Below are 14,978 nucleotides of genomic sequence, written 5' to 3'. Positions count from 1 at the left end.
AATAATAGGAAGTGAAGTGAAGTACAGGAAAGAAAAGGAAAAAAATGAGCAGGAAGAAAAAATAAGAAGGGAAACGAAGCGAAAAGAAGGATTACAAAAAAAAAAGACGAAAAAAAAAGGAGAGAAAAGGAGAATTAAAGAGAATGAAGGCGATGGAGAAAAACAAACAAAAATAAAATAGTAAAAAGAATCAATGAAACAAAACAAAAGGGCACAAAGTCTGAGGGTTGAGGAGATAAGAGGAAGGGAGAGGAGAGGAAGAGGAAGAGGAAAAGGAAGAGAAAGGAAGGGGAAGGGAGATAGTGAGGAAAACAGGAAAATAAGTGGAGGAAAGGGATGGAAGACTGCTCTGAGGAAGATAAGAAGGAGGAGGAGGAGGAGGAGGAGGAGGAGGTGGAAGCTGATAGGATTGTGGAGTAAAGCATGTGGATTAAGGTGGAAGGGATGAAAGAAGGAGGGAGGGAGGGACGGAGAGGCATGGAGGGAGGGAAGGGAAGGCAGGGAGAGAAGGGAAGGAGGGAGGGAGGAAAATAAAGGGAGAGATAGGGAGGAGTATGGGAGAATAAAAGCTCTAAGGACTGGAAACAAGATAGCGAGGAGGAGGAGGAGGAGGAGGAGGAGGAGGAGGAGGAGGAGGAGGAGGAGGCAAGAGATCTTCTATACAAGTAAAGAAAAATTAGGAAAGATTTTTGAAAAGGAGGAAAGAAGAAAATACGAAACAAGAAGAGGAAGAGGAGGAAAAGGAGGAGGAGAAGGAAGAGATCAAAACAGAGAAGATAAGATGAAAGAAAATATTAAAAGAAGGAAAATGAAGAGAGGGAAAAAAAAAGCAAAGAAAAAAATGAGGGAAAATGATACAAGAGAGGAAGGAGAGAGGCAAAGAAGAAAACGAAAAGAAGAGGAGGAGGAGGAGGAGAAGGAGGAAAATTAGCAAGAGGAAGAGAGAATAATGAAGTCTGGAAACTGAGAAGGAAAAATACTATGAGAGAGAAAGAAGAAGAGGAGACGAGACTTATAAGAGGAGAAGGAAGGAAAATGGAGGAAGAAGGAGCAGAAAGAAAGGCAGAAAAAAGAAAACAGAAAATGGAGGTAAGCAAGAAGGAAGGAGAAAAAAAAGATATAGGATTAAAGAAAACTACGAAGAGGAGAGAAGGAATAAGAAAGAAGAAAAGACGAAAGAAAAAAAGTTAAAAGTTAAAAGATGAAGGATGGAATGAAGAGGAGGAGGATAAAGATAAAGAAAAAGAGGAAGAAAGAAAAATGGAGAGGAAGAGGAAGTAAAGCGAGAGGAAGAAAAAAGAGGGGCAGGAAGGAAGGAAGGAAGGAAGGAAGGAAGGGAGGCGATAAAAGAAGAAAAAAAAGAAGAGAAGAAAGGAGAGAGGCAGGTGGGGTAGGACAGGATAAGACATATAAAGAGGAGGAAGAGAGGAAAAAGAAACGAAGAGGAAGGGGAAGGGGAGATAAATGGCGTAGGAGGAAGAGGAAGGAAAGAAAGATAAAAAAGAAGAAAGTAGAAGCAGGAAGAAGGGGAGAGAGAAGAAACGTATGAGGAAGAAGAAGAAGAAGAAGAGCCAGAAGAAGAACAGGAAGAAAAAGAAGAAAAGACGTATTACGGAGGGAAGATAGGCTGAGAAAAGGAAAAAAAGAAAAACAGAGAAAACTAAATAAAGAGAAGAAAAGAGGCGTGTCATTGGTAGAAGAAGAGGAGGAGAAGAAAGAGGACGAAGAAGAGGAAGAAGAAGAGGAAGAGGAAGGTGGCAAAAGTCCAAATAACGACCTGAACGAAGAATGAATGGGCGCTCATGAGAGAGAGAGAGAGAGAGAGAGAGAGAGAGAGAGAGAGAGAGAGAGAGAGAGAGAGAGAGAGAGAGAGAGAGAGAGAGAGAGAGAGAGAGAGAGAGAGAGAGAGAGAGAGAGAGAGAGAGAGAGAGAGAGAGAAATATGGCAGCCAGCACCATAGAATCTACGTCTCAGGTTTCCTCCGTTTTCTTGCAGTCTTCCCTAAAAAATAACACCCCATTTTCCTTTCGTTAATAAATTCATCCGCTTTTATTTATAGACTTTTTTTTTTACCTTTTCCTTTGTGTTCTTTTTCTCGGTTTTAAAAGAATGTGAAGAAGGGAAAAAGCGAATAAGAAGAAATGGTAGAGAAAGAAAACGATAAAGAAATGAACGACAGGGATGAGAGAAGAAGGAAGATAAAAGGAAACATAAATAGATATAGATAGATACATAGATAGATAGATGAATAGATAGAAAGACAGACAACGAAAGATAAAAAATATAGAAAAAGGATAAAAACAGAATGAAGAAAAAAGAAACAGAGAGAAGAAAGGAATAATGTACGAAATAATAAAAGAGGAAAAAGGAAGGTGGAAAAAATGAAAAGGGAAGCAGAGAAGGACGGAGGCAAACAAAAATACAGACGAAGAAAAGGAAAAAAAAATGAAGCAAGGAATATAGAAAAAAATGAAAAAAATAGAGGATAAAGAGAAAGATACATATAGAAAAAAGGAAAAAAAGAAAGATGAAAAAAAAGAGAAAAAAGGAAAAAGAAAAAGGAAAAATGGAATAAAGAAAGAAATGAAAAAAGAAGAAAAATGGAAAGAAAAAAGTGGAAAAAGAATGAGAATGGAAAAGAAAGAAAAAAAGGAAAAAAAGAAAGAAAAAAAGGAATTATAAAGAAAAAAAATGGAAAAAAGAAAAATGGACAAGAAGAAAAAGCAAAATGAATGACTGCAAACGACGAAATAAACCTTCAAATGTGTGTGTGTGTGTGTGTGTGTGTGTGTGTGTGTGTGTTTAGAGGTGGCGTTTTTTCAGCATACAAATGACAAGACAAGTAACCCATTTTTTTCCCGTTTTTTTTCTTCTCTTTCTGCATAAATAACAAAGAAAACGAGGTCGAGACATGACTTGCTTGCCTAAAAAAAAAATAATAAAAAAGTCAAGGAAATATAATAATACCAGAATTTCGTTGCTCTCTCTCTCTCTCTCTCTCTCTCTCTCTCTCTCTCTCTCTCTCTCTCTCTCTCTCTCTGTTGAATGTCGAGAGAGAGAGAGAGAGAGAGAGAGAGAGAGAGAGAGAGAGAGAGAGAGAGAGAGAGAGAGAGAGAGAGAGAGAGAGAGAGAGAGAGAGAGTCTATTACTGTATTCAAATGACTTCGTACTTAAGCTTCACTCTGGAGGAGGAGGAGAAGGAAGATGAGGATGAGGAGGAGGAGGAGGAGGAAGGCTCACGTTGAATTCAGTGATAGAAGGAAGATTTTGTGAATGAAAGAAGGAGGGAAAGGAGAAAAAAGGAAGGAAGGAAGGAAGGAAGGAAGGAAGAAAATAAAGAAGAAAGAAAGGAAATAATGAAGGAAGATAAGGAAGAATTAATGAGAGGGAGAAAATAAAGAAAGAAGAGAAAGGGAAAAGGAAGCATAAAAGAAAGGAAAGGAGAAGAATGAAAAAAGGAAGAGAAATAGATTGGAAAGAAGATAAAAGAGGAAGGAGGAAGAACCAAAGAAAATTAAAGGAAAACCAGGAACGGAAGAAGGAGGGAGGAGGAGGAGGAGGAAGAGGAAGAGGAGAAGGAGGAGGAGGAGGAGGAGGAGGAGGAGGAGGAGGAGGAGGAAAGAGACATTCCAGGGATAATGGGAAAGTGTCATGAGCCAAAAGAGAGAGAGAGAGAGAGAGAGAGAGAGAGAGAGAGAGAGAGAGAGAGAGAGAGAGAGAGAGAGAGAGAGAGAGAGAGAGAGAGAGAGAGAGAGAGAGAGAGAGAGAGCATGTATGTATGTATATGTTTAAGTGCTGAGCTGTGTTACGTGTGTGTGTGTGTGTGTGTGTGTGTGTGTGTGTGTGTGTGTGTGTGTGTGTGTGTTGGGGGGAATGAAGCGAAAGATGAAAGAGAAAGAGAAATGAGAGAAAAATAAGAAAGACATAAAAGAAGAGTGTTGCGGAGGAGGAGGAGGAGGAGGAAGAGGAAGAGGAAGAGGAGGAGGAGGAGGAGGAGGAGGAGGAGGAGAAAGCCGATAAAGAAGTGGGTAGGAAAACAAGATGATAGAAAATGGAGGAGAAGAAGAGAGACCTGGAAAAGAGGAAGAGGAGGAAGAAGAAGATGAGGAGGAAGAGGAAGAGGAGGGGAGAATGTGAAGGAGACGGAGAAGAAACACATGACAGAAGAGAAATATGTAAGATGGCGGAATGTGTGGAAGAAGAAGAAGAAGAAGAAGAAGAAGAAGAAGAAGAAGAAAGAAGAAGAAGAAGAAGAAGAAGAAGAAGAAGAAGAAGAAGAAGAAGAAGAAGAAGAAGAAGAAGAAGAAGAAGAAGAAGAAAGAAGAAGAAGAAGAAGAAGAAGAAGAAGAAGAAGAAGAAGAAGATGAAGAAGAAGAAGAAGAAGAAGAAAAAGAAGATGAAGATGATGCAGAAGAAGAAGAAGAAGAAGAAGAAGAAGAAGAAGAAGAAGAAGAAGAAAATTAAGAAGAAGAAAGATGTCTCGATTTTGGAGGCTTTGTGTCGACTAAGCCAAATGGAGGAGGAGGAGGAGGAGGAGGAGGAGGAGGAGGAAGACTCATGGGCGACGTCCAACTAAGAAGATTTATGAACCGGACTTCGATGTTTGGTCGGTGCCTTTGAGATTGGTCTTCCTCCTCCTCCTCCTCCTCCTCCTCCTCCTTCATCTCTCTTACCCTTTCAATCCCCTTCACTTTATTCTTCCCTCGAGATTCATTTTTGCTTTTTATTGCGTCTCTCTTTCGTTCTCTTCGTCTTTATCTTCCTTTTCCCTAACCTTCCCTTCTTTCCTTCTTCCTCAATATCCTTCACCCCCTTTCTTCTCCACCTCCTTCTTTTGTCCTTTGTCTCCCATTTTTTTATACTCTTCCTCCTTCTTTCTCATTTTATTCTTTTCCGCCACTTCTCCCTTTCTCTTCTCTCAAGCCCTTCCTCTTCCCCCTGATTTTCCCTTCCCTGTCTATTTCCAATTTTCTCATCTTTTCCACAACCTTCTCCTCTTCCTCAACGTCTCTATCCCTTCCCCTTGTCCTTCATCTTCCCTTCTTATTCTATTCCTTCTTCTTTTTCACTCTTTTCCATCACTTCTTTCATCTTTCACTCTTCCTCCTCCTCCTCCAGTTCTTCCTTTCCTCTTTCCCATGTTCTTCCTTCCTTCTCCCTCATGTTATTTTTTCCTTTCTCTCTTTTCTTCCCTTCCTTCCTCCTTTATTCTTTTCCTTGGTCTTCCCTTCCTTTCCCACTGTTCTTCCTTTCCTCTTCCTCTATTCTAATTTCCCTGTTCTTCCCTTCCTCTCTCTCCTCCCTATTACTATTCCTGGGCCACTCGTTCCAAATTGATTCCCGAAAGCTAAGCGTTGATGGCCGCGTGCCAGGTATTCCCAGTTCCGGTGCGAGTCGGATCCCATTCCGGTCACGATTTCTGGTCAGCGCGGACGGCGGTGTTCCAGTCGGTTCCGGTTGGGATGTGCGTTCTTTCCTACACATTGATTCCCGGACGTTCTCGGCCTAAAGGGAAGCGATTAAGAGGAGTTTCAAGAGTGTCAGAGATAATGGGACGAGTTTCAAGACGTTTCATGGTTTAAATGGGGAAGTTTCGAGTGTTTCAAGTCTAAAGGGGAGAGTTTCAAGACATATCAGAGCTTGAGGGGAAAGTTTCAAAAGGTTTCAGGATTTAAAAGTGGAAGTTTCGAGTGTTTCAAGTCTAAAGGGGAGAGTTTCATGACATTTCAGAGCTTGAGGGGAAAGTTTCAAAAGGTTTCAGGATTTAAAAGTGGAAGTTTTGAGTGTTTCAGAGCTAAAGGGGAGAGTTTCATGACGTTTCAGAGCTAAGGGGAGTGTTTCGAGACGGTCTAGAGTTTAAGGAGACAGTTTCAAGACGTTTCAGGGATCATGGGGAAGTTTCAGTGGACTTTAGGACTTCAAGGGAAGGTTGCAACGTTTTAGAGAACATTCATTCGCCATTTTTATCGATTTTATTTATCTGTTTTTATTAGAGTGTTCGGAAAAGTCACATCAGCTTGAGGTATTGGTCCATACTATCAGACATTCGGGGCTCACCCACCCACATTTGGTAAGTCTTTCGTAGAGGATATTGTTTTAGTGTTTCCATGGGTAGTTCTTTGAGTCTGGTAATAGGCTTTTTTTTTTTTTTTTTGCAGAAGAGGAGACAGTGCAAGGGCGTTAAAAAACAAAAAAGCAATAATGAAAAAAAAGCCCGCTACTTTCTGACAAGGCTTCTGCACCGTGAATGTGAAAAAAACACTTATGAGAACCTGAATAATCTCCTTCCTGGCCTTTGGAACTATTTGTTGTGAAAGCTAAAAGCGTCTGAGAAAACAAGCCATTCACGTAAGGAAGCTCTCATGTATATTTGGTGGGTATATGTTGACCCGTTTTGGAGATACTTTCGTAACGGACAAGCAAACCAGCAGACAAGGAAAGGGAGAATGACGAACACAGCATCACTCTCGTTGCTACGTTGCTACAGGCGAGAGGAGAGCAACAGAATAGCCTACTACACACGAAGGCTACAATACAACACGACTGCAAACGTTTGAATCTCCTCTTAATAAAACCTACTTCAGGTCAAACACAGAGACCCACAATACATCACACTACCGTTGCCAGATTGTCGTACTCAGACCATAGTATTTACCGATTTCTGACGCCTAACTATTGCCAAGAAACATCAGGAATTAACTATTTTAACGATAATTGTAAGTGCATCTCCTTATTGGGGTCCACGAGACAGTTTTTGGGTCGGAAGTCGGTAAATATAAGAGGCTGAGTAAGACAATCTGGCAACTTTGCGATCACACACGGAAGCTAACAACAAACATATTAAGAAACAACAATAGCAGCGCCTTTGAACCAGACAGACTGACGGACGACGAGGAAATGGACAAGAAAAATAATGATGGAAAACATAAAGAAAGGAAGTGAAGAAGGAAGGCTAGAAGGAAGGAAAGGAAGAAAAAGGGAAGAAGAAATGGAAGAAAGGATGGAAGGAGATAAGAGAGGAAAGAGGAAGGAAAAATAATGAGGGAGAAAATAATGAAAGAGGAAGGAAAAATAATGAGGGAGAAAATAATGAAAGTGAAGAAGGAAGGATAGAAGGAAGGAAAGGAAGGAAGGAATGAGGAAAGAGGGAGAATGAAAGAAACAAAAAAAAAGGAACGAAGGAGGAAATGGACGAAGAAAAGACTTTATGATACTCCTCCGTTCACGTTAGTTCAAGAAATATGCCCCGCCCCTTTCCGCGATCACTGGCCAATCAACGGTTAGGCCACGCCCCCTCACTGGCTCAGGCTGCATCTCATTGGTGGATGTTGGGAAGGGTTGAAAAGTCTTACTGGTGGTTGGTGAATGAGTGTGTGAGGGAGGGAGAGAGGATGGGAGGAAGGCAGGGACAGTGCAGGAGTGAGTGAGTGAGTGAGTGGTTGAGTGAGTGGTAAAATTAATGGTTCTCGCTGCTTCATGACTTTCCTTCATTCTTCTTCGCTTCACTGGTTATGGAGGAAAGAAAGAAAGAAGAAAAAGAAAGAGAAGAGAGAAGGGAGAAACTAACTAAAGGAGGCATCTCAAGACCCGCCCCAAAAAAGGAAAAAAGGAAAAAAAAAAACGTTAAATGTGATGTTAATAATGTTTGATATATCTCGTTTAAATATACATGAAAAGCATGAAAAAAAAATTCATAGGGTGAGAGATAAGAGAAAGGGAGAAGAGGAGGAAGTGGAACAGGGTGAGAAGGAAGGAGGAATAGGAGGATAGTAAGGAGAGAAAAAAAAAAGACAAAGGGATGTGATGGAGAAGAAACAAACAAACAAAAAATCATAGTGAGAAATAAGAGAAAGAGAGAAGAGCTGGAATAGGATGAGAAGGAAACAGAAATTGGAGAGTAAGGAGAAAGTTAAGAAAAAGGGATGGAATAGAGGAGAATCATACTAGTTAATAAGGTTAGTGTGTATAGTGATAATTGTGATACATGGCATAGTTCGTGTGTAATGTAATGTAGTAATGAAGTCAATAAGTGCCACAAAAGAGACCGGAAAGAAATATGACAAGAAAAAAGTATATATTAGAGGAATGGATATATATTTTCCGGGGCCATTTTCTCTCTCTCTCTCTCTCTCTCTCTCTCTCTCTCTCTCTCTCTCTCTCTCTCTGTCTCTCTCATTTCATTTTCTTCATTTTAGTCTTTTGTTTCTTCATTTTAGTCTTTTGTTTTCTTTGTTTTCTTATTCCTTCTTCATTCTTATTCTCTCTTATCTCCTTATTTCACTATTTTCTTCTTTCCTTCCGTCCCTTATTCTTCCTTTCTTCTCTTTCCTCATTCCATTTACTGTTATCCGTTATCTGCTTATTTCTTATTATTATCCTCATTTTCTCTCTTTTTCCTTCATTTGTTATCACCCATTCCCTATTTCCTTATCCTTCATTATCTTTTTCTTCCTTTTCTTCTTTCCTCATTCCATCTTCATTTTCTCGTCATGTTATCTCATTCTCCTAATCCTTCCTTCCTTTATAATTTCATTTTCCTTATCAGATTATTCCCTTATTCCTTTATCTCTTTATCTCTTTTCTTCATTATCATCCTTATTCCATCTTTCTCTCATTCCCTCATTCTCTGATTCCCTTCTCCCTCATTCGCTTATTTGGTTATCATCTTATTCTCTTAGCCCTCTTTCCTGTTATCCCTCCTCCTCCTCCTCTTCTTTCTCTTCCTATTCCTCTTTCCCCTCCTTCTCCTATTTCTCTTTCTCTTCTTCTCTCTCTTATTATTCCTTTTCCACATCCTATTCCCCTTTCTCTTCCTACTCATCTTTCTCCTCCTCCTCCTCCTCCTCCCCAAAGTTCAGGTAATCTCCCTTCCTCCTCCTCCTCCTCCTCCTCCTCCTCCTCAACACTCATGTCTACCTGTCAATATCCTCTCCCTCCTCCTCCTCCCTCCCTCCCTTTCCCCCTTCATTCAAATCTATTCACCCATTCAATCATAGTCTGTCACGCCCCGCTTCCTGGCTCGCTTCTGTCTGTCTATCGGTATGTTTGTCTACTTGTATTTATGTTTAGTACCTATCATCAATCTATCTGTCACTTTTATCTCTTCGTCTACCTATCTACTTTTCTTTTTATCTATCTCTTTGCTTTTCTTCTATTTCTATTTCTCTCCTTCATGTCCTTTTCTGATTCTTTCCTTTCTCTTCTTCCTTATTTCCTAACCTTACCCTTCTGTAGCCTTCTCTCTTTCTCCGTTCTCCATTTTCCATTTCCTTCTTTTTTTTCACTTCCTTTCTCTTTTTACTGCTTGCTCTTTTCTCCTTTTCCTTCTTTTCTTTTACTTTTCCACTTCCTTCATTCTTCTACTTTTATTTTCCTTTTTCCTCTCCTCTCTGTTTCAAACTTTTTCCCTGGCTGTACCCCCTCCTCCTCTTTTATCTTCTCTCCCCCCTCCTCCTCCTCCTCCTCCTCCTCGCCATCTCTTATCACCAGCACCATCATCATCACCACCACTACATCACCACCACCACCACCACCACCACCACGGCAGCACCACCAACGCTCAATACACACGAAAAAACATTCTTTACTGGTATATATATAACATTTCTTTTACTAGATATAATATAATGACATCCTCTCTCTCTCTCTCTCTCTCCAGTGACCAGCAGAGGGACGGTAATTAGTTAGATCCTTCTCCTGTCGCGAGCACAGACACACGTCATCCTTCTTATCCTTCACTTCTTTCATTCGTTCTATTCATCACTCTCTTCCTGTCTTCCTTCATTCGTTCTATTCTTCACTCTCTTCCTGTCTTCCTTCATTCCTACCATCATTCACCTTTACCCCATTCTTGTCTTCCTTCGTGCTCTCTTTCTCCTTCATAACCTTCCTGTCTTCATTATTTTCATCCTTCTTTCTTCTTCACTCCCGTCCTATTTTCCGTTCTCCAATCTATCTTTCTTTTTTATCCTGTTTTCTTCTTTTTCTCCTTTCCTTCCCTCCTTTTCTCGTTTTCTTTCGTGTTTTTCGATTCTTTGTATCTTCATTCCTCTTATTCCCTTTATTCCTTTTTTTCTCAATTCATACTCTTATATTTTTTCGTTTTATTCTTTCCATCATTCTTTTCCTCATTGTTTTTCTCTTCTTCCTTGATTTTCTTCGTTGCTTCGTCTCCTTTTCTTGTTTCTACTTTTCATTCTCTCTCTCTCTCTCTCTCTCTCTCTCTCTCTCTCTCTCTCTCTCTCTCTCTCTCTCTCTCCACTTTTGCCTTACTTCATTCCTTCACTCCTTCCTTTCCATTCCTTCTATTTCGTTTCCTTTCGTTTCAGTCTTCTCTCTCTTCTTTTCCTTCCCTTCTACCTCCCTTTCCTTCAAATACCTTTCCTCCTTCCCTTTTTCCCATACTTTCAATCTCCTTGCAAAACTGGCTTCAGCATCTCTCTCTCTCTCTCTCTCTCTCTCTCTCTCTCTCTCTCTCTCTCTCTAAATTTCAGTAATGCAACATAACCTTTAAGGAACCTGAAAACTGAGAGAGAGAGAGAGAGAGAGAGAGAGAGAGAGAGAGAGAGAGAGAGAGAGAGAGAGAGAGAGAGAGAGAGAGAGAGAATGGGAGCGCGGGAAGGGAATGGGCGTGGCGGACTGACGTCATTCGCTCCTCGCTCTCCTATTGGCTGGCGCTCCTCTGACGTCATCATGTAAACAACACATTCTGCTTTCTCCTCCTGCTCCTCCTTTTTCCGGCGCGAGAGAGAGAGAGAGAGAGAGAGAGAGAGAGAGAGAGAGAGAGAGAGAGAGAGAGAGAGAGAGAGAGAGAGAGAGAGAGAGAGAGAGAGAGAGAGAGAGAGAGAGAGAGAGAGAGAGAGAGTCTACGGTAGTTACCCATCATGTTACAGTTACATCACCACTGTCATGATAACAAGCATCCATCTCTCTCTCTCTCTCTCTCTCTCTCATAGACCTATTTATCACTCTCCCCTTACTCAATCACCACCACCACCACCATCGCCACCACCATCACCACCACCACCACCACCACCACCACCATTACCATCGTCACCACCACCACCACCTTGTTTTCTCTCATAACCTTTTATTCTTTCTTTCTGATTTTTATTCTTCCTCTTTTCCTTTTTTCCTTATTTCACTTTATTATTCCTTGCCTTTCCTATTTCATATTCTCCATTCTTTCTTTTTCTTTTTTCATTCTTTTTATTTTTTGCAGTCCTTTCTTTTTTTACATCTTTCTTTTCTTTTATATCTTCGTTCTTTCCTCGTCTTTTCATGGTTTCCTCTTTTCACCACTACTAAGTTATCTCGTTTCACTTTTTTTCCTTTCCTTTATTTCCTTACCTAATCCTTGTTTTTTTCCCTTCTTCATTCCTTTCCTTCGTTCTTTCCTCTCCTTTTGTAGTCTCCTTCTTTTCATGTTTCCAGTCAGTCTTTTCCTTATTTCATTCCACTACTTTCATCATTCCTTTCCCTCCTCCCTTACTTTCACTCCTTTCCTTTCCTTTCTCTCCTTCCTTTCATTTCCTTCCTCCCTTACTTTCCCTTCTTTCCTTTCCTTTCCCCCTTCCTTTCCTTTCCCTCCTTCCTTTCATTTCCCTCTTTCCTTACTTTCCCTTCTTTCCTTTCCTTTCCCTCCTTCCTTTTCTTTCCCTCCTTCCTTCCTTTCCTTCCTTTCCTCTCCCTACTTTCCTTTCCCTCTTCCATCTTCCCACCACCACCACCACCACCACCACCATCACCACCACCATCACCACCAGCCTGCCAAACCCTCCACGCCACTCAGGGAAGAACAAGAAACAAGGCGCACGGAGGAGAAGGGAGTGTATTGGACAAGGCACTCCGTCACCCGCCCTCCTTGTCTCTCGCGCTGAGGTGAAGGAGAAGGAAGAGGCGACGTGGATGAAAGAAAACGGGAAAAAAAGGTAGATAAAAAGGGAAAATGGGATGTTATTGGTTTGAAAATGCTGATGCTACTACTACTGCTACTTCTACTATTATTACACTATTACTACCACTACTACTACTACTACTACTATTGTTGCTGCTAATACTACATGAGAAAGGTATATTAAAAGGGAAAATAGGATGTTAATAGATGAAAATACGACTCCACTACTACTATTACTACTACTACTACTACTACTACTACTACTACTACTATTACTACCACTACTTCTAATGAAATGAAAAACAATACATAATACCAATACTCGTTCACGCATAAACGACCGCTGTAACATAAACAATAGTAATGATAATAATAAAAATAATAATAATAATAATAATAATAATAATAATAATAATAATAATAATAATAATAATAATAATAATGAAATGACACGGAAGCCGAGATTTATTGCGCGCCTCGCTCGTAAAATAAATCTAAAACAGCTTCCAACAACAACAACAACAACAATAATAAAAATTAGTAAAAAATCGTGTGGTGTGAAATTGCACTTTTGTAACTGCGAATTTGTCATGTGTTATTTTATTTGTGTTTTATTTAAGAGAGAGAGAGAGAGAGAGAGAGAGAGAGAGAGAGAGAGAGAGAGAGAGAGAGAGAGAGAGAGAGAGAGAGAGAGAGAGAGAAAAAAAAAAAAAACTATATGTACGTCGGCAAAGAAATAAAAGCAAATACTGAAAGATGAAAAAAAAATCCAAAAGAAAAAATGAAAAAAAAAGAAAAAAATGACGAATTAAACGAAAAAAATAAAAAAGAACCCGCTCGTAAATTCTTTCATGCCGCGTTTTCTGTTATGGACATTGCTGGAACCGCCTTATCTACACACACACACACACACACACACACACACACACACACACACACACACACACACACACACACACACTCACACACTCACACACACACACACACACACACACACACACACACACACACACACACACACACACACACACACACACACACACACACACACACACACACACACACACACACACACACACACTCACACACACACACACACACACACACACACACACACACACACACACACACACACGTCATCCCATCTGTCCCTAACATTTTTTTCTTTTAATTTCAAAGCGAACACTTTTCTTTACCTTTTTTATTACACTCTTTAGATCTTCTTTTTTAATCGAGACCTCCGGCCGAATGGAAAAAAAGAATAGGCTGGAAATTTAGTAGAAAAAAACAATGATAAAAATAATAATAATGACGGTGATGATGATGATGATGATGATGATGATTCTAATGCCCACAACTAATTTCCTGCAGCAAGGTAAAAAAAAAAATAATAAAAATGAAAATAAAAATACTAATAGAGGAACAATAGGGTATATCACGAGGCGCTTTGTCACGCCACTCAACTTTCGTATCATAACCTTTCAAGTTGACGAAGTTTGGAGTACTTTTGGTGAGAAAGGGAGAGAAATAGACTACGAGGTGAGGTGCTTTTAACCCTGGAGTGCTGTTAATAAGTGTTGGATTACTGAGAATTTAAGTGGCTATGAGCTTACTATTAAATCCAGAGTACTTGTAGTGAAGCACAGAAGAAGAATAGACGGAGGTGAGGTGCTTTTAAGGTTATGAGTGCTGGTAATAAGTGTTGGATTACTGAGAATTTAAGTGGCTATGAGCTTACTATTAAATCCAGAGTACTTGTGGTGAAGCACAGAAGAAGAATAGACGGAGGTGAGGTGCTTTTAAAACTATGAGTGCTGGTAATAAGTGTTGGGTTACTGAGAATTTAAGTGGCTATCATCTTACTATTAAATCCAGAGTACTTGTAGAGAAGCGCAAAATAAGAATAGACGGAGGTGAGGTGCTTTTCAACCTTAGAGTTCTGGTAAGATGTGTTGGGTTGCCGCGAGTCGTACGTAGCTCTCAGCATGCTTGTAAATACCCAGAGTACATAATGCGAGATGTAGGACAGAAAGAGACATAGGAAGTTGGTGTTGGGACCGTGAGTGATCCCCCGAGATTTAATAATACAAGAGGAAGCACTGTGGATGTGATAATACATTCATATGACATAACAAACAGTCAGATAATATATAATGTGATCCACTCGCCTGGCACTATTCCATTTACCTCCACCAAGTGTTTGCTTCCCACATGCACTTACTTACCGGCAAGGAGGGTGGACAGGTGAGGTGGGAACTTACCTGCCCTCACTTCCCAATATTGAAACAGTGAACAGGTGAGGATAATACATCAAGAAAACTAAATTCCTAATATAAAAAAGTGTCTGCTAAACCATGGATATTATTTAAAGATTCCTTTCTAATATCCCTGAACTTAAACTTGCTGCATCAAAAGTCTCTCAGTACTAACATAACCGTGATCAGCGACACCCACCCACTCATTTACCAGATAACAGCCACTCTGCCAACCACTAACGCACTCATCCTAAAGTATTCCTGGGCAGCCAATCAACCATCAACCCAACTAGCAGGCCTGAGAATCACATCCCACCTACCCAAACACCAACCTATCCACCAAGCCAGGACACCCAACCATCTACCAACTCGGCTAACCAATTAGAACTTCAACTCAGTCAACCTGCTCCTTCGTCAAACAGTCAGGTCAACTCAGGTCAACAGTCAGGGCAACTCAGTCAGCCCGGTACCTCGTCAAACAGTCAGTCAACATGCCAGGAACCCAGTCAACCAGTTGCTTCGTCAAACAGTCAGTCAGTCAGACACCCAGCCAGTTATTTCGTCAACCAGCAACCCAGCCAGTTCGAATACCCGTCAAATAGTCAATAAGTCAACAGGAAAGAATACCAGTCAACCAGTTACCTCACGAGCAGTCAGTCAGTCAGCCAGCCAGCTACCCGGACACCAAACACTACCTAAGCACCCACAAAACCTCCTCCTCCTCATCTTACCCTTACCCCTCCGACCAGCCAGTAAGTCCCAGACACAGAACACCCTACATCCATCATCTGGCAAACCTTACATCCATCATCCAGGACCCCTAACCA

The 14,978-nt window shown here is 40.6% G+C and overlaps 1 protein-coding gene across 1 annotated transcript in view; it reads right to left on the bottom strand.

The window, feature by feature from the left end:
* LOC126991065 (guanine nucleotide-binding protein G(o) subunit alpha-like) overlaps nucleotides 1–14,978 on the bottom strand; it is a 248,579-nt gene that overhangs the window by 101,545 nt on the left and 132,056 nt on the right.

This window comes from Eriocheir sinensis, unplaced genomic scaffold (assembly GCF_024679095.1).
Source record: "Eriocheir sinensis breed Jianghai 21 unplaced genomic scaffold, ASM2467909v1 Scaffold236, whole genome shotgun sequence".
NCBI lineage: Eukaryota > Metazoa > Arthropoda > Malacostraca > Decapoda > Varunidae > Eriocheir > Eriocheir sinensis.
The sequence above is the reverse complement of the archived record's forward strand: the minus strand, read 5'-3'. Positions and strand labels throughout refer to the sequence as shown.